The sequence below is a fragment of the Pyxicephalus adspersus genome, chromosome 2 (genome assembly GCF_032062135.1).
Source record: "Pyxicephalus adspersus chromosome 2, UCB_Pads_2.0, whole genome shotgun sequence".
In the NCBI taxonomy this organism is placed as follows: domain Eukaryota; kingdom Metazoa; phylum Chordata; class Amphibia; order Anura; family Pyxicephalidae; genus Pyxicephalus; species Pyxicephalus adspersus.
In genome coordinates, this window is record NC_092859.1 from 110843729 (window position 1) to 110867872 (window position 24144).

Below are 24144 nucleotides of genomic sequence, written 5' to 3' on the forward strand. Positions count from 1 at the left end.
ATGGGTGGGGGGAGAGAGGTAGGGGACCTGCAGCAGTACTAATGGGAGGAGCATCTGTGGGTGAAGGATTTAGAAGCTGGGGTGCTCCCTTCTCAACCAGCGTCATCCCTCTTTAACTGGTGAGCTACCCCATCAAACCTCCCATGTCACCCACCTAACCTTCACTAATCAAACCTATTACGAGGGTCCCCTGAGCAACTGCCTACATTTCCAAGTCCAGCTAACTTTCCCTTGTTAGGCCTCCAAAGGAACCAACTCACTAGTCACTCAGCAGCTTCTGTAGCTCTTCAATAATGTATTTTGTATACAAAAGGAGGCAGTCTTAAGAATCATAAAGAATTTAACTGAACAATCTTCTTACCTCATACATCAAATAACTGTATATAAATCTAGCACATTGACTAGAAATTGTATTTTCTCATTTTAACAGGTATGATAAGCTTTGGAGCGCCAACTGAAAAAAGCTGAAAATTGTGTGTCTGTGTATACGTCTCCCCTGATGGTATTCACCGATCGGTCCTGGAAGATCAACGCATGAACGATGCAGAATGACTGCTGTACAGAGTTCACACTCTGGAAACGATCAGGAAAGATTGATTCCAGCTAAAGAAATCTAATGTGTGTACATAGCCTAAGCAGAATATAAATAAACCCTCAGTATTTTCTACATGGAATCTGTAGATTCAAAATCATTTATTATAACTGACAGCTGGCGTGCCGTTTCAGAATGTATAAAGTTGAATTACATGACTTCTGACTAATTAACCTTGAATGTATTCATGGGAATAGCTGTAAAATGTAAGCTTCAATTGACAGAGACTGATACCCTTTTCCTCTGTAGGCTTTAGGAATTATAGTAAAGCTATAAAAGCCATATACATACATGCATGCACATTCATAGATCACCTCCATTTCTCCCATTTCCACTGAAAAGCTTTAGTCCAGCTCTACAGGTTGTAAATTGAAATGTTTAGTGGGCCATTGCAGATAGATTGAATCTGAAAAGAATCCGGCCATAACTGTGAACCGAGGCATCAATATAATACACTGAACCTCTCAGCAATGACAGAGATGATGAAGGGAAAATGGCTGAGCATTTGTTAAACTTATACCAATGTGAGCGCAACCTATCATTTTCTGCCTGTTCTCCCAAATGCCTCAATCACCTCAAGGAGCAAGTCAGTGAGCAATAGAAGTTCATTTTTTAACAGATTTATGTGAAATTTACACAAGCAGTGTGTTATACTACTCCCTTTGTCTCTCCCACTCATTTACTCATACTTACCAGATTTCCACCCATAAAACTGTGCCTATTTTCTGTTGCCTTGCAAATGTACATAAGTAGCTAAACAACAGGTTCAGTTATCTATGCCCTTCATCAGGTGCACAAGTACAGAAAAAACACCTAAAAAATAAACATCATGCAATAACCGAACTAGCCACAGGAACTGTATCACCGGTAAAAGGACATTGCATATGGGCCCTGGTCTGTTGCATAAAGTATGCACAATATATTTACACATCACAGCTGACTTAAGTTTTCTCTGTAAGGTAGGAAACATTATAACACTTTACTACCCAAATTGTTACTGGTCTGACCTGAGGATATGAGTTCAAAATTTACAAACTTCAATGACTGAATGAGGGATCCAAATTACCAGGTTAGTGAATGACTATGTAGCGAGGACAGGATCAGCATGAAAGCTCCAGAGCAGTCTCTGTGTTTCTGTACACAGAGATTTACTTTGAGGGACCAACAAAGAAATATTGAAGGATAAAATTAACAAACCTTTGAAATCAACATTTAGTAGATGCTATCTTTGCAGAAATTACTTGAGTGTGTGTGCATAGATTTTCATCAGCTTTGCACTTTGGCTTCTTCATATCATTTTTTAGGGCCAGTCACAAATTCTCCACTAGACTGATATCTGGCCTTCAACTTGGCCATTCCTGGACATTAAATATTCGCTTGCTCCCCAACTTTGCAACATCAAGCTTTCTTGCCAACAGAGATTTTTCAAGGCTTCTCTCCCGATTTAAGATCTCCCGCAATCTTGATATGCACTTTAGTTCATTTATCCCAACATGTAGGCATGCCAAGAATGTACACAAAGCTGCAAGTTCATTCTACAGATTTTTGCAAACAAGTAGATATTATTATATGTAGAAACATTAAATAAGAACATTTAAAAAAAAAAACCTTTCTGCTTGAAAATGTTTACTTTTAGAATTAAGCTTCACTTTAGCACTGATGTTTTAAAGCCATTTTGTGTAGATTTGGCTTTAGGCTTGGCGCCTTTGTCTTGCTTGAAGGTTGTAAGCCAGCATGGCACACTGTTCATGGTTCACATTCTTCAGCCCACAGAAATCTGGCCCTACCATAAAAGGTTTACTTGGTAGCTTTAGGTAAAATATTTTTGCTCCTGCCTTGGTATAGAGCATGTTAGGCTGAGTACACACGTGCAATAATTTTAAAAGATCCTTTCCACTGACAAAACACTGCAAATTTTCGGAAGTGAATCATCTGACGTGTGTATGTATCCTTAGTAAGTAGTTACCTTTTTCGAATGATAAGTTGCAGGTGAAATGTAGAGAAACAACAACATAAATCAGAAACTGAATAATAGGGCTACTATAAACTCCACGTAGTTCAAAGTAGCCCTGTTAATGCATCGCTTGGTAAATGTAAATGTGGTGACTTAATACACGGGTTGCTAAACAGGAAAGTATAGGCATGACTCGTTACAGGTGAACAAAAGGGGTAAAAATGCTTTCTCAGGTTACTGTAACAAATTTAAATCAGAAAAGAAGGGGAACACTGTGGTTCTGTTTTCTGCAGTACATTCTTCATAATGACTGCAATATAAAAAAATGAAGATTTGAAAAAAAAGAATCATGAAAGTCTGCTTATGACAGAGCCCTGCTGTCTGACAATAACAGGAGCAGGAAGAACTTTGATACTTTTACAAACAGAAGTTTGAAAATGCAAAAATAAATAAGAAAATGACAAGAGAAGTGTAATTGGAGACTAGTGTCTCTTTTCTTGTTCAATCTGCAGGCTGTGAGTCTGTTCGTCCACGGTAGTAGTGGGCAAAGTCCTGGATGTGGTAAGGGGTATCTGAATTACAAAATTGGCAGACCACAATTACAAATCTTGGTAATCGTAATATTACCACACAATGTGTAATGCTATACCACATGCATACAAGTGAACACAGCTGCATATATAATACTAATACTTTTAACATTTACCCACACCACACACATTGATTTAAACAACTTCGTACATGCTAGCTATAATTAAGATTTCCTTCAAGATTCTTTTCTTAAAATTCTGACTCACTGGAGTCTCTAGAGAGCTGCAGGTACCCAGCATCTGAGCAACTGTCATTTGTGAAACATGCCGAAAGATAGTTTCTAGTAGTTTCCATGGAATTAGCTCATCAGTCCCATAACCCCATACATGTGCATTTTACAAACTACTCATGTCATAAAAGCTTTCGGTGTTAAAGAACAATTTCATCTATTCCCAGCAGTGAATCCTAATGAAATGCAGCTTTATAGCATGGTTAAAAGTGTTGACCTCTTTGGGAGCCACCTTTCAATAAAAATGAAGAAAGAAAAAAAAAAGGTTGATGGCTTGGGGGCGCTTTCAATATGTAATTCATTATCAAATTCTTTCAGTGGATTGGAAGATAAAGCCTAGGCCCTTGTCTAAGTATGAAAACTTAGCAATGAATGATTACCACAAAGAAACGACAAAAGCCTTTGTCAAAAGCTGACAAGTAAAATGAGGAAGTGATGAAAGCCAGGCGTTCATTATCTGAGCACCTTGCAATTGTGTATTTTATCTTTTGTATGTGTGTGACAAAGTCTTCAGCTGGCTACTATTAAAGCTCTCTGATTAAAAAGAATGTGCATGCAAATTTTTACTGTCACACTCTCCTTAATTACAAGGATTTCAGAAACAGATGTTGGACATTAAGGATCCTGCCTATTATCATTTACATTTCATTGCCATTTTCTGCAGTGTACTACAAATGTAGCAGACGGTAACCATGTAACAATTAATATATACAGAGCACACCATGTACAGTGGCCTAATGGAGATGAGACATCCATCACAAAGTAGCTGACATCTACTAAGTTTCATGCACTGATAAAAAACAAGTAACTGCATCATCATTATCTTAATAATACAGGCAGCAAACTTTTCATATTTTGAAATAATGACATTTCTTGCCCTACACTGAATTAGAAGTGAACTGCCAGAGACACAACATTATGATTACACTTTCTAGTACAAATTTAACTGAGCTTGATGGATTTAGGCTAAATGTGCTAGAACCAAAAAACAAAAACAAAAAATGGCTAGACACTCTGGAGCAATAACAAGCACTAACCACTAGGCTTTTTTCAGGTGAGTGCAAAGTACATTATGCCCTTTGCGCCCCCATTCAGTCTAGATGGCCGTGGTGATCAAGAGGCAGTGTTGCACCCTTTTTTTTTTTGAAAACAAGAGTGATGCAAAAAAAAATTAACTACATTTTTACTTCACTTATAAAGGAGATCTACCCTTTTTTGTAAAGTAAAAATGTTGAGTTTAGGTCCACTTTAAATAGGTGCATCTCGTATTATGGGTAATATGGTGGTAATTTATATAATTGTGAAAGTTTAAATTTGAAGTCTCTGTGTGGGACCCATATACTACCTAAGACCAGTTTTGTCAAGCTTTAGGCTGCTTTTAACACTAGTTCGGCGTTCATTCAAAATTTACTGGCAGGTGCTTTTATTCTTTCCACAAAATATGGCCAGACACAAGCTGATTTTGCATTCCTATAGAAACTGGATGGTTGGAAAAACAGTTCTGCTCTCAACAAAAGCATGCCCACACTGACCCTTAAGCTGAATTTACAGAATTGCGTGGTGCCATCTGCCAGCAGTTTACACCTTGTAAGGGACATTTAAACAATTGTTGCTGCTGTACATTCTGCATCTTTTAAGTGGTTATATTTGAATAGAAGACACTAAATATTAGATAGGTGAGTATATAGAGTATCAGAAGTCACAGCTCTGCTAAATATTCAATTTATTCCAGGTACTTGAGGGGTTTTTTAATATTATTATTATTATTATTATTAATATTAATAATAATAATAAACAGGATTTATAAAGCACCAACATAATACACAGTACTGTACATTAAATAGGGGTTGCAAATGACAGACAAATACAGACATTGACACAGGAGGAGAAGACCCTGTCCCAAAGAGCTTACAATCTAGGAGACATTTTACAATCTTTACATTTTTCTGTGTAAGGTACATTCTTCTTAATGTCAGGGAAAACACTGAGGTCTGTTTTGGAGATATGGGGATAAGTAACATCCCAACATCTTGTTGGGATGGAGAAATTTTTTTTCCATCACTGCCAACATTCAAAACCCTAATCAACAGAAATGTCAATAAAATGAACATGAATAAATACATAAACTTACAGGGCTCAGCCTGTATATGTTTTTCTCCCTTTTTAAAGGTTAAGGTATTTTCTTCTTTTGAGTGGGTTATAATGGTCACCTGCGCTTAAATGCACTGTTGTGAACTATTGTTGGCTACCAGTACATGGCTTTGTGCCTTTAGTGTGTCACAAAGTATGTAAATGTATGCTACTTAGATAGCAATCATTTAATACACACTTTAGTACATAGAGCTATCTACTGGCGTGACTAGAATATAAACCAGAATATAATTTTTTCTAATGCCATTTTGTAAAGGTGGGGGGAGGAAAGTCTCAATTTATACTTGAGTATATATGGTACCTAATTGTGTGGATTTTAATCTAGAGGAATGCATGTTTCCTGGCTGCTTTATTTAGATATGCAATATCCTTGGTAAGACTCCCATGTGATGCTAAACGTCTGAGTGAAAGAACTGAAATCTATTAAAGCGGAACTAAACTCAGTGGTGGGTGGTGAGCCATACTTAGCAAGTATGTAAGTATACTTGCCAATCATGGCATATACGTACCTGTGTGCAGTTGTCCTGCAGCGATGTCAGGTCCAGGACCTGTATAGCTGCCTCCTCAGAAGGTACTATCTTCACTGCCAGCTCCACGGAAAACTGTAAGCTCTGCAGTTTCAACTTATTGGTGTCACACACAGGGCCGACTTAAATACTTAAAAAGGAGGAATGAGCTACATAATGCTGTTGATCTTTAAACCAGGAAATGACGTGGGTTCTATCTGACTTGATGCAACTTCTAATACATGCTAAAAGAAGATCACAGTGCACAGTGAAATAACACTAAGCATTTTCAGTACAGTAGTTGGGCATGTACAACTGCATAAGGCTGAAGGTAAGTGAGGAATGCTGGCTATTTAGGCATAAAAACTGTCAAAGTATAAAACAGATTATATATTAGCAACAACTGCAATATTGACGCAAGATAGAAGTTTCTTTAGTATAATCTTCCACACAACACCTGTACATGTGCACTTTCTGTCACATTACAAAAAATCATATACAATTGCATGCTATTGCTAATCAACACTTCTATGACAAGCTCTGTCCTAGATGAAATAAACACGAGTACAAGATAAAGGTCCAGATATAAAAGCCACATGTGACATCTAATTCTTGAATTAATCAAACACAAAATCTTAATAAAAAAATAATTTATTAGAAACATTAGAGGGAAATTCAATATTACATACAAGGGTTTTAAAAAGTGCACGTTAAATACTTATAAATATTTACAATGTAATCCAGATGTGATACCTCTTTGAATATATTATCTTTAACTCTGAGTGAAGAAATAAGCCTATTCCCTATTTAATTTTATCATCTTTTTTATTAGTTGTTCTGAGAAATGATGTAATTTGACCTAGCTATTGATCGCATGTCAGTCATTAAACATTGTGACAGACAGACAATGCAGTCTGGGTTCTACAAAATGTTCTCAGTCTGCAAAGAGCCTTTCAGCATTGTGCTAACTTCCTTTCAATATGAAACAGACTTGTCTAAGAGTGTAGGCAGAACCATTGTTTTCTAGGTTTACATATATTATTGGTTATTATCTTTTAATAAGTCAGTAAATACCTTTTCGCTAAAAGGACCAATAAGGATAGAAATAAAGAGGCTGCCGTGATTTAAAGGTGAAGGCTCTTGGGCTGTAATCCTGATGAATGATTCTGAAACAGCAGACAGCAGATATTGAGACTAGTGGTGCAAATACACAACATTCACAACATGGGTTGCAGCATCTTGTAAACTAGTTTGTTTTATTAGGCCCAAAAAGGTTTTTTCCAACTGTATCTAGATATTAAGACATGTCAGACATTACTGACTATGTGCTTGTTCCTATTGCAGTTTCAATATTTCTTGTATTAGGAAGAAAGTTATCTGGGACAGTTGAGGATACCATTTGATTTGGGCTAAATGAAGACGGATGTCCAGCACTGGTGATCACAACTGCTCCTTAAATCATAGGTCGAGGCGTAAGCATAATTTCCTTTAACCCGACAATGCTAACTTCATTTTTTGGGTGTAATGGGAGTATTCACTGCGATAGGTTACAGCTGTTCTAAGAGTTGCCCTTTAAAATAACACCAAAGTGAAATATGCACAATTTTAGGCACCTGGTTACACTGCATAGAGAATTCAGTTAGTTGGCGATTCACTCTTAATGACTGATACTTATTAGATTATTACCAATAAAAAGGCTCAACATGGTACAGAGGTGCAGCTAAATTAGAAAAAATTTAAATCTCTAACTGCATGTAACTGCAAAGTTGTGGCAAATACAGCAATTTCCTTTTCTATATTTTTTTAAATTCTATATTTTCACCGGATTAGCCTTCCAAAGGCATACTTCCTGTTCTAAAGTGGCAATGCTCAGTCACTTCATTGTATCTTTGGAGGACCAGATGCAGCACCCTAGGCAGCTTGTCTGATTTGGAATGCAAATACCTTCTCTCTACATCTCAGTTACATTAAGAAAAAAATATGAAAATATGCTGACATCTACCTGGACCAGGCAGTAGCTACACTACGGTGCTGAAGTTGGTGAAAGAATGTTTCAGAAGCCCAGCACTTTTATAAATGAATGACGTGCCATGACATTTTTTTTATGTGCCTATCTAACCTAATGAGCTGGAAATTTAGACTAAGCAACACATTAAGTCCAAAAGTTGTGATACAACTGAAGCCTAGTTCAACTTTGACAGCCCAGCTGCTTATATTTACTAGATAATAAGACTCTTACTACGCAAACTGTAAGATATTTGCTGCTGATCAGTTCACACATCATCGGTCATTAATTAGAAATAAAGCATTTGAACTGGAAGAGTAAGGGTTGTCAGGTAAACGAAATGCAATAAAATCATTGCATCATCCTGTCCTTACAGAAAAAGCCAGCTACACACTAGCTACCATTTTCAAAATCTCACAAAATTACATTAAAAAAAAAGAAAAAAGAAAAATTTACAAAACAAATACATTCAAAAGACTGGGAACTTCAGTGCATACTAGTAACACAAAAGTTAGTAAAACTTTATCTTGGCATTTTTCTGTTGTTAGGTCATTTTTAAACTTTCTGGTTTTAAATCCAATATAAGTGATGGTGCCAAAAGTTCAACAAACCAACAAGGATTACTGACAGGGAAGTGGTTCAATTCCAGGTAAGGTCCACTTTGTGTGTGCTTTGTAAATACCAACCTTCTGTCTTGAGAAAAAAAATTCTGCACCAATCCAAGCCAAGTGAATTTCTCTGCAGATCTAAAACTTGACAGAGGTTACATTACATGTGCATTATTTATGTTAAAGATACACCCCCTGGCAGGTGACATGGGATTAACTTGGGACGCAGAGTCCAAGCGTCTCCAAGTCTTCACCAGAGCATCCCCGTAAGGAATAGCGGTCACTGGACAACTTTGCAGCAGGAAAAACACGTCCCGGGCCCCAACAGAAATACAAATGTCCCGGGCCCCAGTCTCTCCTTACCAGTTATGTAGTCAATGCGGATCAAGGTTGGGGCAGGCATTAATCGTAAGATCGGGGCGGGCAATAATCATAAGATCGGGGCAGGCAGAAGTGATCACATTTAGGAAGGACCAAGGTCGAGGCAGGCAATATTCGTAAATCTAGATGGAACGAGATTAGGGGAAGGCAATAATCCAAATCAGAAGTCAACAGGTAGAAAGTCAATGGGCAAGTATCAGAAAGCAAGCTGAGAATCCAGCAACCAGAGCCCGGAACTAGGGAAGTTTGAATAGGACTAGAAGCCAATAGCAGGACACAATAAAATCCAAGAAGCAATCTGCTCATACACATACTCTAAAACCCCCTTCAGCCTCAGTGTCTGTGCGGGGGATGCAGGTGGAACTTCAAGGCTAAAAAGGGCTGGTGATGATGCAGTTGCTAAACAGATGATCTTCAGGTGGAGTAGTGACAATTTATCTCACAAAAAACTTCTGTGCATGTTAGGTTAACATTGATACATTGTTAATCACACAGAAAAAAGGCACGGCAAGTTCCTCAAGTTCAACCAAACCAAACACAAAAATTGTACTTTGAAACTCTATAGCATTTTTAAATAGGTTAAAAAATAAGGAGCCCAACATTGGAGTACACAACTAACAGCCTTAGATTATTCAGAGTAAGCATAATTAACCTGATTATGTCAGTATTTTTGCATGTCAAAGCGGTACATTGTTTTGCATGGAAATTTATTCTTAGGAATACCTCGCTGAAATCTGTCCAAACAGTAGTCTAGTAAAGTAAATAAAGTTTGAAACATAAAATCATACATTATAATATAATAATGATAAAACCAATAATATAGTATATTAATAAATACATTTATTCAATAATGTAATCAAATGAAAAACTTTGGAATCATCCCAAACAAAGGTGCATTATTATTGCTCGATTACTAGACAATTTATATTGCTCTAGAAAACACTGCAGAAAGTCCAACTTCACAATCAGGACACCGTCATCGCTCTTGGAGCAACAAACCATAAACCTTCTTGTAGGTGCTGACTTTATTCTGGTTGGTGGGGTATGGTCTATGAAGTGACGACCAATCAGGCGTTCCGGGTTGACAACTCTAACAGCACAGCGTCCAGCTCTACACACAACTATTGATGGTGGTTCACAAAGATACATTCTGACACTTTCCAAAAGTCAGAATAAAGCACAGGCTTGTCACTCTTTTCTTTGTATAGAATTTAGGCAATCCATAGACACTGCTCAAAAAGATGCCTGAAGATCTTCTTGTAGTATTTTTTTTGTTGTTTCCTCATTGCTGGGTAGAATGTCATTGCTTGTTTGACTCTGTTGACACCTCCCATGGTGTTTTTGTAGTCTATGACTAATTGTGGCTTCATAATTTCCCACGTTTTGTGCGTACCATAGTAGAGGAGGCATTAGGAACGATGCTCATTAGGCACACATCTTTTTTTATCACGCCATCACAGTGCCATCATTTTGCGTTTCCGCCAGGCAACTATTTCCCCAGTCTTCAGCTTCTTGTTGCAAAACATTGATGGCATGTCGCGCCGCTTAGCCCTAATGGTTCCATATGAATCTGTTTTGTGCTGTAGAAGAAACTAAAAGTTCCGGAGAAGTATAAAAGTTATCAGTTGTTACAGAATAACCATGGTTTAGCAAAGGCTCAATAAGAGACAGAATGGAAGATGTTGCCATTCCATAGCTGCTGTACTTAGGATGGAATTTTGTTCCATTCCCAATGTATAGGACTGTATTTCGAATATAGCCAGTTGATGATTCGCACAGCACATAGGATTTTTCACCAATGCATAATCTCTTTGTTGCAATGTATTGCACCCAGCTGAGTCTTCTCTTGTGGCTTTCATGCGACTGCTAATATCACGTTCTGGTACATAGCTCTTTTGGAAAATCCTAATGACCATTTGTGATACTTTCTACATTTTCTTTAGCTTTGGGAAGCTGTGGCGGAATGAGTGTTACATCAAATTCTTCATTGTTAGCAAAGTGTAAACTCCCTGAAGTATTAATAGGCCCAGAAATAGCCAAATGTCATCTTTGGTAACTGGTTCCCACTTTCTACTTCTTGAAAACCTCAGGTGTGGAGTAAATAATTGTTACTCTACATGCCTGTTTGTATCTGCAACAATTTTTTCAATTAGCTCATTGGTCAAAAATAATTGTAAATATGCCAAGGGGTCTTCACGTTCAACATCTACCTCAATGCCAGGTGCTCTGGTAAATGGTAATCTTGGGGGCAGTACCTGAGCCGTATCACAGTCAATAGCGCACCAAGTTTGCACGTCGATGACCTCAATCCCAGAAACGTCGCTGATTTCACTTTTAGTTTCTGATGACGAATTTCCCCAGGAATCGCTATCACTCAGGTCTACAAGTGACTCTAGATCACTATAGCTGTCTTGTAGCTGCTCTAAGACTTTTGTAGCCCTAGCGCAGTGCTTTTTGGAAGCCATGGATGGGCAGACAGGGCACTGCACAAGCTCTCATGTCAAATCTGTGATGTATATAATGTTACAAAATAATGTATTGCAACAGATACAATGTAATGTGCTGTGTTATGTTTTATACATACTGCATTTGCTGCCGGTCCCACCCTTAGCTTGCTCATCACACCAATCACGCTGGGGATGCTTGGAAGCAGAAAGAGGAAACTGATGACAGCCGGAGGACACCACAGGAGCATAGGAACAGGTAGGAGTATCTTCACTATGCTATCCCGAGTGTGGCTCGGGGTTACTGCTTTTGGTATGGATAGTTCACCAAAAGCCACACTCAGGATTACCGCTAGGGAGGTTAGTATCTACTCTGAATATATAGCATTTATTACAGTTTTCTATCCATTTACATACAAGTTTCAAGGCAGTATTGGTGCATACCTTTGCAAGCATTAACAAACAAACAAAAAAAAAAAATGTAATAAAAATCGCATAAAATTATTGGCATTCATAACCACATTCACATATTTCTATGCTCTTAGACCACAACAAGTTCTGAATTAAATATCTGACCTTTCCACATTCGACAGGCTGCCAAAATTCAAATTTCACTTAGTGTCAACATTTTATATAGTTTGTTTCTTAAATGCCACAAGAATCTGTAAAATATCCGCTCTGCTCCATACTATAAAACTGTGGTCATCAAGTTGCTGCACTCTGAAAGCATACTGCACAATCGCAATCCCACACACTACAAACAATCTCTTACAATCCTGCCTCAACCCAAAATAATACAGACCCAGTGTTCATATATGTTTGTTAAAATTATACATTGGCTTTCAGTCAACTTTCTTTGAAACTGATAAAGAAAAATATTTAAGTCATGTTTTTGAACTAAAACTGACTTTAAAACAACTCAACTACAGTCATAGCAAAAGAATTACATTCACACACCATGGGTTTACCATATTCTGTGGCGTTTCATGATGCCTGACAGAATCTTGATGTATTGCTTTATCTACTACGACTTTAGGAACTTGAGTGGTGGAACTAAGGTCACAGAGAAAATGGTGATTTTAGCATCACACAAATCAAACAGGACAAGCCAAAATGAAATAAAGTTAGTAAGTGAAGATGAGATATTTTTGTTCTCTGTGTCCCATCATGCCCACTATTGTAGTCATGAAATACAGGGAAGATATTGAGAGCACAGATTGGCTGTATTCACTAACCGTCACACACGTGATTAAATTGTTCAGATTGAAGCTCTACTTAGGAAACAATATTATGCACATTAAATATGACTGACTGGAGATGACTACACTGAAATCACACAGAAAATTACAGAACCTTTGACACTTTTCCCACCTATATCCAAGCATTATGGCAAAGTGCTTCAGAACTCCCACATGTAATTGCAGGGTAAACATTCAGAATTATAATGTGTCCTGTCTCCTGCTGTTTTGTTTGGAACAGTGAGCTAAACATAATGTGTATTGATAATAGCTGCTAAAGGTTTATTATCAGGAAACATTCCATTGTAGATCAGATCTTGACGTATCTACCTTTGTCTATGAATACAACTGGATAATAATTAGACCATTTTCCTTAATTTCCTTTTTAACTCCATTCCCTATAAAAAAAAGAGAACTGAAATTCTTTTGGGAATAACAAATACAGAAACAAGATATATAGGACGAGTACCAATTAGCTTAATCCTAACAATAATACTTGCAAAAACAGATCTATATGCTTGCTGAATTAGAAAGACCAAGACAGAAAATCAGCATCAGAACACAATATTTCCCAGGCTATGCCCAATGTTGCTACCATAAATAAAGTTTAGTTTATATGCTAATTTCAGCACATTGGTAAAATATTTTGGGTACCTTTTACCTGCTCCCAGAACTATGCAGTCTTGCGAGGTATACATAGCCATTGCAAGGAACACATACTAGACTGGTCCTTTTCTGAATTCACACACATACATTGTGGTTTTGTATACTAAGGATGAGCTGTGGTCCACTAAAGACTACCATAAATATTGCTTATCCATACAATCCATACGATGTGTTGCTCAGTCACGCAGGTGCCTTTTATTTTCACTATATGTGTTTCGAGTGTGATTCAAAATTAGGAGCACCATACACCCAAGCACATTTATGTGCACATATTAGCTTGCAGCGCAAAAGTGTAAATGCTCTCTTTGACAACCTCTCCCCTTAACAATACACCAGGGACAATTTTTATTATATTAACATTACTTTTGTTGTATAATATGAACTATTTTGCAAAAACAGTAACCTATAATCTGAACTGGAATTTCCCTTAGGTCATATCATAACATATATATTATTTTGCTACACCAAATTTAGGTGGTGCAATCTGCAGCATTAATAGTTCAGTCCACCCAAAAGACAGCTTCTATTAGCTTAATTTGTTGAATATTGAGTTAAACTATGTGATAATATCTTCTTAGCAGCTTTCAGAGGCTTTATTGCCAAGATAACTATGATAAAGTTATTGTATGGACACTTACAGCACATACACACAAACATAATTTTCTGCTCATATGGTTGGCTTACTGTTTTCCTACATTATTAGGGTTGATTGAGTGACTATAAAAGAAACAAGTAAAAAAGTAAGAAGTGACTCCAAGAAAGTGGAAAGTGGGTAGAATTTTAAATGCAACTTGTAAACTGTGGGAAAATCCCTGAAAAAGCCTAGCCATCTATCTGAGCAGTATAAAGCTATTCTATTTTTACTAGTATTGGATAGAGTAGGGAAGGTTTAGAACCCCCAATCAGGTTTTACATCTATCCATGGCTTTGTTGAACAGATTTCCTGTTACTTTCTGTTCTAAGGAAAATTTGCAACAGAAAAAATAAGGATAGGATCTAGAACGTATTTTAAAACCTTAGACCATTAATAAATCGTTGTCATTTTAATCCATTGTGTTATTTTTTTTACCTTGTTTTAGTGGGCAGTAAAAAAATAGTTTGGTAGTTACCAGTTTATTATCTGTACTTGGCTTCATTATTCTTAGCCTGAGCTTTGTATAAACTTATACTCCAGTACCTCATATTTCAGGGTCTTTTCTTTTGTATTCTCTATCATTTGTTGTTGACTATCCTTGTTCTGCCACACCCTAAACCCCTATATCTGTGTATACTCAATACAAATGAATATAGACCATGTTCTCTTCCCCTTTTGTCTCAGAATTGTTAGTCTCAATTTATTCTCCCAGCTTTGACCCCTATTTGCCTCAGTTACTGCTCTGGTTTTCTGACCCTGGCTGGTGTAATAGTCAGCAAGATTTTTGACTCCTGCTTTTCTGGTGCTTGCCCGGGGAGTTAAGAAGTATATCTGAAGTAATCAACAGACCCCTGCTGATCATTGTAAACAAAACATAAGACAATAAACCAAATAAAATAAATTGTAATGTAGTGGTTTTTGGTGATAACACCAAATTGGTAGTTTCCCCTATTTCACTTTGCATGGATCTACTCAGTGCCACATTAGGCACTGTAATTCTTCCTTTATTAGCTTCAGGTATATAAATGATGACCAAGGGAGCCATGCAAATTTTGATCATTATTTCTCAGCTCAAGTTGTGTTTGCCTTCATGCAGAGAAGATAATCACCTACCATCTTCCCAGTGTGCATAGCTGCTACCATGACTCATTAGATTACATTTCCTTAGGCTGGATAAACAAAAGTTAACCAACTCCCTACCAGACATGAGGCCATACAGCAATTCATTTCCACACTTTTATTACTCATTAACTTTTTAATACTCATTTGCTCTATATAAACTGTATCAATTCCATCTGCATACCAAAATAAATATGTAATTGTAACTAATCCCAGTAGTAGAAGTATTACTTTTCAATAATTATATATATATATATATATATATATATATATATATATATATTATATATATATATATATATATATATATATATATATATATATTTATAAATTATGGAAAGTGTAAGAAATAGAAGCAGCTTCTTATTTCTTTTACCAACAACTAAATTAATTTACGCTTTAGGCAAAACATTTTTAGAGAAAGGAAAATGTAAAAATGAATAAAAATGTCATTTTGTCCTTGAAAACGTAAAAAAGTAAAAATAATTAAAGAATGGGCAATAATAAAAAAATTCATAACACTATCTATATAAGGTAGTAAGCATATATGAAGGGTAAAACTAAATTTCAGCAATCAGCAGTAAACTGTGACCCAATTCACCTATATGCAGTTCTGCAGAATTTCTGAAAAAAATGGTTGGTTTGATGATGTTAATACAAAACAAGAGTAGGGATTTGCTTCAGTTATCTAATCATATAAACTATAAATTCTTTTTTTATTGTTTTCATCAGTAAAAAGAATGAATATTTGAAATTAAGTTTCAATCCTTTTTGTGTGCACATTATTTTTTAGTAAATCAGCCTCATTCTGTCAGGAAGTCTGAATGGCTTGATTTTCCATTGTAGGCTGACCAGCTGTTACCTTAAGGCTTCCCACTGGCACTCGAAAATGGTCAGACAAACGAACGGCCCTAAAAAAATGTTAAAAAAATTATATATATATATATATATATATGCCAGTGAACAATGATCCACCTGGGATCATTCATCAATCCACCCTGGCTTGGATGAATGACCACTGTAATTGCCTGTGGAGGACAGCACAGCAGAGTGCCACTAGCTCATTCTTCCCCCTCTATTCTCTATAGATCAGAATAACGTGCAGCGCTTGTTCATTCCCGTCACTGGGGAAAATCTGATATCTGTACAGGGCTTCACAGCTTTCTCTACCATTGCGCAGGGGTGGTACTGTTGAATCAAGGTTGAGAGGTAACATGAAGTTTGTGTTGCTTTACCAATAGATATGTAACCTGTCTGCTATACAGCATATGTATTTTAACCTTGAAATGTGTCTTGCAGGGACTGGCAAGAATTTCTGGCATAAAAAAAAAAAGATAAGTTTATGGCTTTCTGATCCCACTTTTCTTGTCTAATATGGACTACTGAAAAGCATTCTGTGTTCTGACATGGTCTGCAGATTGACCCTCTGTGTACTAATGTGTGGTCTGCAAGCAGGTCCTGTAGTTACTTCAGTGTTGGCCCGCCTACAGTGCCATGACAAAGGTAAAATCCTCATTTGGGCAAGCTTGGAGATGTAATGCTGAGCTATATCTTTAACAGCCTAGAAATGTAAAGCTTCTCTACACAATCAGCCTACAAACAGATCAAATTTGCTGCCAGCTGAATATCAGCATTGGGGGCTAATCCAGGGAACTTTCATTTTAGGGAAACTAAAGAAAACTGGCAATGAAAACAATATGACAGTTGCCACTAGCGACCTCCTTTCTGGAAAATGCTGTCAACTAATTAATGATGCGTAATATGCCATCGCTTTATAAATATAGTTTATAAAAATTAATATCCTTTGAATCACTGACCCAAAGTAAGTATGCAGGAATAGTTTACTGCCCTAAACTTGTTCTGGGCCAGAAACTCCAAAATTCTACAACTTTCAGATAAATTTCAACCAGGGTACCTGGAGTCGGAGACAATTTTGGGTACCTGGAGTCGATAAAAATGTACCGACTCCTGATAAATTTAAATTCTAATAAAAAAAATACAGCAAGTTCAAATGTCATATTTCAAATACAATAGTCATAATTAGGAACTTCGCTTGTGTAATAATAAAGCCCAGTGCATAGTTATATTTCTAGTAGTGTGAAGTTCAGCTGAGCTATTATACAACCTGACATTCACATTATTGTAATCTGGATTATGTACATTACAAAAAGTGTTTTCATTTTATTTCAGATATAATGTGTTTAAAAAGTTCATTTGAGTGTACACAAGTGTAATGATGTAGGTGTATGTGAGTGCTATGACCTGATGTGTGCTCAGGTGTTATGTCTGACTTCTCCATATATGCTCCCTATGGTCCCATCCAGGGCTGAACTTTAACATCATTTTGCACACCACCTAATACTAGGAAGTTAGTTAAGTGGCCCCCTGGCTCTAGGGCCTCCCACTGCCCTGTCTTGAGCAGAACATCAGCAAACAAAAATAAAGGCAGCAGCGTCTGCTCAACTTCCTCTGTCTGCTAAGAGAGCTTAGAAGAACTTGCAGGAACAGCTTTTTGGGTTCAACTAAGTGTTCATGTTTATTTTAAAACTGCATGGCTGCTTGTGTGTACTATTATGGAAGGCTGTGTGCATGTTTCAAGATAAAACTCCAGGGCTATGTGTATGTTTGTGTGTATGGTGCAGGAATGTATGAATGTTTGTGTGTATGGTGCAGGAATGTATGAATGTTTGTGTGTATGGTGCAGGAATGTATGAATGTTTGTGTATAGTGCATATTGTGTGTATGATTTTCTGTATAGGACAAATTATGTCTAAGTTTAGTGCAGGGCTATAGCCTATTTGTGTGTATAGTGCCATGTTGTATGTTTGCAATAGTGCAGGACTGCGTGTATGTTTGTATTAAATTCAAAGAATGTGCTAGTTAGTATAACATATTTTATATTTATATTTCAGTGAAAGCGGCATCCCATTCACAATGGCAAAAAGTCGGTCAACAAACATGATAAAGTCTGCTGTTTATGAGAACTTTACATTATCAAGTGATGGAAAACATTACGTGTGCCAATGTATTCTTGAAGATAACAGTGAAAAACAATGTCATGCAAAAATTAGCAGTTTCGGTGGGTCTAACAAAAATGCACCTACAAGAGCATCAAATTCCAAAAGACACTTGCAGCATTTTCATCCTAAAGTTTTAGAAGTTGTGAATGAGAAAGATATCAATGAAAATATTCTATCTACTACTGGGATAAAAAATGTTCAGAAATCTATTGGAGACCAAATACAACTAAGAAGATTCTTTAAATTTGACAAAGTTACCATACCAATGACACCATAAAAATAAAAAGAAAAACACAAAATTGAAATAGTAGTAAAGAATAGTGTGCATAGTTCTCCCCAGACCGTTTTTGGGGAGCCCACCTGCTATGATTATTCCGCCCAGCACATTTTCAGCAGCTCTGAACGGACACCAGAGAGGCTGCTCTGCTCGCTCCGTTCTCCGCTGATAGCTGATTAGAACCGGGTGGAGTGAGGGGAGCACAGCACAACTATGAAGAGATCAGGACACAGGCTCCCCCATCTCATAGCTGTTCCAAGTCTTTTGGGGAAAAAAAACCCACATTGTGTAAACAATGTTTGCACCCACTGGGCGTGTGTAATGATGTCATCAGAGCAGTGTGTGTGTAAATGCTGCATGTCACATTCCTCATCCTTACAGCTCTCTGTGTATAAACCTTCATATCCTCTAAACTGTATGTCATAATGATTTGAAATTTTCAAGGTGCATAGAGAACACTTATCGTTAGCACCATGATATGGGTATCAGATTTATAAAATCTTGTGAAAATACAACATTGGGGTTGCAGTGTTAAAAGCAAGTGCACCTTGGACTCCTAAATTAAAAATGCAAATTGGGGACCCCCGGGGCCACTTACATAGAAAGGAGCATTGGGGGAAGGACCCCTAAATTTATACTTATCTCTCACAAATCTATAACTGTCATACTATGTTACCCCGTCTGCTTCTCTTTTCCCTAGAACGGTGGGGTGTACAAAGCAGAAAGTGTAGGTGCAGTGGAGGGGGGATGCGGCAGGACACTTTTCACACTAAAATTTCATTACTATGGCAAAGGCACTGCCCTGTTACACATTACTGCCCACTTCTAATGGGGAGATGTAGGAAACTGAAAACGTATGGGGAACATCTGTGGATAACACCCCCTAAAGTTTTATCACAATGGCATCATTAGAACATAAAAAAATCTGTCCATCAAAACAAATGTGGGGTTTAGGTACTGGTAGGGTGTGGGGTAAAGCCCACTGGTGTGGGGTAAAGTCATGGGTAACGGCAGCATGTTTTGATGGGGAAAGTTTATGTAATGATACCATGGAGATGAAAGCTTGGAGAGTGTTAGCCACAAGTGTCCCCCACTTGCACCTATGATTCTGCTTACCTGCACCTCTGTTCTAGAGAAATTAGAGTTCATGTTAGAGAAGTGGACAGTTTGATGGGCAGAGGTTTTTATGTTCTAATGATGCCATGCTAATGAAATTTTAGGAGTTTTTACATCTGTTGCCCATTTGCACCTACATTTTCAGTTTCCTGCACCTCCCCATCCCACATAAAAGAAAGAGGTTCAAAGAAGAGAAGCAGAAAGGGCAGCATAGTATTACAATTATAGTTTGGTGAATGGTAGGTAAAATATTTAGGGGCCGCACCCCAATGCTTCTTGCTATGTATGTGGCCCCAGGGGTCCTTAATTTGCATTTTCAATTTTGGGTTCCATAAAACAGCAACCCAAATCTTAAATTTCCACAAGTTTTTAAACTTGTGATCCCCATATTTTGAAATTCTTGAAATTAAAAAAAAGGAAATGTTGGTTATTAGTAGCTATGAAAGTCCCCTGTGTACTTAAAATTTAGGTAATTACAACCAAAAATTTAGGAGATCTAAGAGATTGAACGCAATGAGTTGTTAGGCTGCAGAACATGACAAGCAGATTTCACACACACAGCTATCACACTGAGGGTGGATAAATTTCACAAGCAGTTTTTGTTTTTGGCAGTGATGAGAGGAGGGCACTGGCTGTCCTACCCTCATCTGCGATCACATGCATGATGCTCTTTGTGTTACCTAGGCATAGCGCTAGGTGACATCTGAAAGTAGGCTTAATTCACACTGGCAGTAAGGTTGCATTTGCTGCATTTACCCCTCACTTTCCTCTCGCCAGGAACCACCACTGCTTGAAAAACTGCTAGGCCTGAAAAGCCCAGCACTTACCGCCTGTTAACAATCCAAGGTGCCTTGCACATACCACCTGTTACCAATCCCAGGTGCCCAGCACTTACCGCCTGTTACCAATCCCAGGTGCCAAGCAATTATCACGGGTTACCAATCTCAAGTGCCCAGCAATTGCCAAAAAAAGTAGTCACTCAGGAGTGACATTTTTTATTGCCAATGTGAACTAAGCCTAATTTGATAAGCCTCATTGATCACAATATTACACTACTACAAGGGATTACACTATTAAAACATGGAACTCTAGGGAGTTGGATTAAAATACACAGCACTGTACTGTTGGAGTATAATACAAAAAATGGAAAAAATTGTACATTCTAACAAGCCAGGCATTAGAAAGTTGGAACAAAGTATAGGGGGTAGGCAGAACACTGACAATAGCAGGGGTTACTGGATAAATATGGCATAAATAACTAGGAGCGCCATATTTGCTGTGTCTAGCCCCGCCCACTTTTTTTACCACCCTGCCACAGTTCCCCCCATCTGGCTGAAAAAATTTTCTGGAGAGAACCCTAGTGTACCACTATCCTTCTTTTCCCAGCCAGCCTTTTCAGGCCTAAATGGAGAAATGGCTAAATAAAACTTGGTGTTTCCCTGGAAAGAGAAAGTATAAGAAAACTTAGAATTAAAGAGGCCAAATGTAAAAAGTCATTTACTTTGCTAATAATGTTAGTTTTGTTGCTGAAAATAATAAAAAAAATAACGCGAATCTTGGGAGTAAAGGACAACCAGGCACATCACACCAGTAACTTCAGATGTTAGTGGAGGATGTTCTAGAAGATTTTGAAATTAAAAAGGAACAGATTCTATGTATTATGACAGATAATGCTTCTAATATAATGCGCACAATTGAGAAAATGAATAAAGTAGATAAAGAAAGTGACATACAGATATTAGAGGAAGACAGTTCTGCAAGTATTGGAGAAAGTGAAAGCAAAGAGAATAGTGACATTTTGGATAACATTGTTGAAGAAGCATCTAAGCATACTACTATTCAACATATGTGTTGTGCTGTGCAACTTGCAATAAGAGATGGACTGAAAGATCGTCATGCAGCTACTCTAATTGGCAAATTGAGGAAAGTAACTGTTGCAGCAAGGGCCCCTAAAACATTTTGAAAAGACGTGCAGGAAAAGGAGCCATTTTGGATCACACAATACACTGGGGAAGCACTTTTTTGATAGTAAAGCGTTTGCTTTAACTAAAAGACTTTCTTGAAGAACTGGACAATGAAAATGTTTTTTTTTTTTTGTTTTTTTTAACTGAAAGCCAGTGGACAAAAGTACAAGCTCTGGAAAATATTCTTTCTAACCCTCTTTACTTTCACAAGAGTTTGCAATCTGAAGATTTAACACCTGGTAAATTCTTCTTGAAATGAAGGAGCTTGATATATTGCCTGAACAAAAGTGGAGGGTTAATAGCTGATGGCACTGTATCTTCAATGAGGAAAAGAGAGAATCTCTTACTGGATAATCAAATCTTGTTAGCTGCTATTTATGTTGATCCAATGAGCCAAATTTTGTTGAGCGATGACCAGACTGATACTGCAAAAAAGGCCCTCTATGATGTAGCAGTTGGCATGAAGGGATTACTACTAGAAACACCATAACTGGATGAAGCTATAAGCACTGGTAACTCAGAATCATCCTCTTCAAATGAAGAATTGGACTGATTCCTACTTGGACAAAATGGAACTTTCAACAGTAAAGCAACTTTGCATATAGGTGAAAGATAAAAGACCAGAAAATGTCCAAATAAAGAGATTCCAGCAGGAGTTTTTAAAGAGTTAAAAGAAGTAGAAAAGTATGATCGCTCATCAAAACTGACTGAAGAAGAAGCCATCCTTGTTTATCCCGAGATTATTAGTGATATGGCTAGAGCCGTAACAGCAATTCCACCCAGCCAAGTCAGTGTTGAAAGACTATTTTCAGCTCTAAAAATAATCAAGTAAGATTTAGGAGCTTCTATGAAAGAGGATCTGGCAGAAGCATTTCTGTTTCTTAGAACAACACTACATTTAGTTTTGGATTGCATTTACCAGCTATTCTACTCTACAACTATATTCCAAGTTTAATATATAAACTGTTTTAGGTTTTCCAGCTTTTGTTTTTGTTCATGTAGTTAAGCTTTGTTTTTGTTTTAAAACTACCAAAGAATGTGGTTCAAATTTTTAAACTGGTAAAGTTCCTGTTCCTGATTTTAAACTGAACAATACAGTAGAGCCAGTAGTTCTGTGGTAAATGGCGTGTATGTAGCCTTCCTTCAACCAACGGGGAAAATAAATTAGCATATTAAATACAGAGGCGTCGGAGGTACCAGAAACTGAGGAGTCGGAGTCAAAGGATATATCTACCGATTCCACAGCCCTGATTTCATTCATGGCTATCATATTCATCACAGGTTTCAATGAAACACATTTTTTAAACGTTGTTTTACAACTTGGGTTTAGATGAATATTTAAAAAGTACTTTTGTATCTGTATATGTAAAACATAAAATCTTTATATATCAGAAAAAGTACAAAATACTCACTTTACATTTTTTTTTACACAATACAGTATCCTACTGAACAGACAATTCATTGTCTGCTTCGTCTCTCATTAAATATATTCATATTGCTAGTTATTTTACTAGCTGTTGTGCACAAATCCACTGTAAACTCTATTAAAATAAAATAAAAACATACATGCAAAGCAAATTCAAATGCTTTAGGATTGTTAGTAAAGATTGATATGAACAACATCTATGCTGCCTTTAAATCACCCGGTCTTCTTTGCACATTAGACATCTTATCGCCTATTTTCTCCAAGCAGGATCCCCGTGGTGGCCAGGCTAAGGAAATGAAGCATGGGGACTGCAGTCCTGTTGTTTTTAATAGATGTGCCTAATGGACTCTGAAATAAAACTCAAGATATTGCTACAGAATCTGAGTCACTGTTCACGAACATGTAATACAAACAGCATATATTACAAGAAAGGGAACCCCAACAGCTCTAAATTGCCACAATATGGAGGGTATTGATAATTTAAACAAATAACTCAAACATTTTATTAATAAAGTAATATTTAATAGGGAAGTGTTGAATTTTTGGGCCTACTTATACCGCCAAGAATACCTCCATCACATTTATGGGAGAATGTAAAACACATGTAAATAATAAAAAGAGAAATATTAAAATATTGATTAAATAAAAGCTCAAAAAAATACACAATTTAAATAAATAGCAATGCTCCATAAAAGTCCCTATTGAATCTAAACACAGCAAATGCAATAAGCAAAATATCCATTTTAATCCATGACTGAAAGGAATAAATAAATAGGATTGCACCTAAGATATAAATGAAAAATTGTCAATCACACTGTCATTTTTCAGCATTACCCAAACTCATCCAATAAATAAAACCTTGGTAACTGCATTTTTATAGCTGCTTAACTCCCCATTTTAATTGTATATTTCTTTCAAATTCTTGCAGCTTGGTGAGTTTTTCAGGTGGCATGTCAGTCTATTCATGTGATAACACTTTACATGACCTAGTGAGGCACAGCTGTGAACCATGTTTGCCCTTGGACATCCCATAACCACATTCCCATTCACCCAAGATCCAGAACAAGCTGTCAAATTTCATTCTGCTGCCACAGTACTGAGAACATTAGCTTTAGGATGGATTTTGAAGTATGTTGGAGACAACCACATCCCTCTGAATAATGAAGAAAATGACAATGACATGCCAAGTGTGATACAACATTGTGCTTCCCCTGTCAGCACTG

At 37.1% G+C, this 24144-nt stretch overlaps 1 protein-coding gene and 1 long non-coding RNA gene across 2 annotated transcripts in view; one reads left to right on the plus strand and one right to left on the minus strand.

The window, feature by feature from the left end:
* EXOC4 (exocyst complex component 4) overlaps positions 1–24144 on the minus strand; it is a 233933-nt gene that overhangs the window by 108221 nt on the left and 101568 nt on the right. The window lies entirely within an intron of this gene.
* Positions 1570–18616, plus strand: LOC140324185 (uncharacterized). Its single transcript, XR_011919504.1, has 3 exons — positions 1570–1661; positions 16418–16621; positions 18031–18616. It is a non-coding gene; the product is annotated as an uncharacterized lncRNA (long non-coding RNA).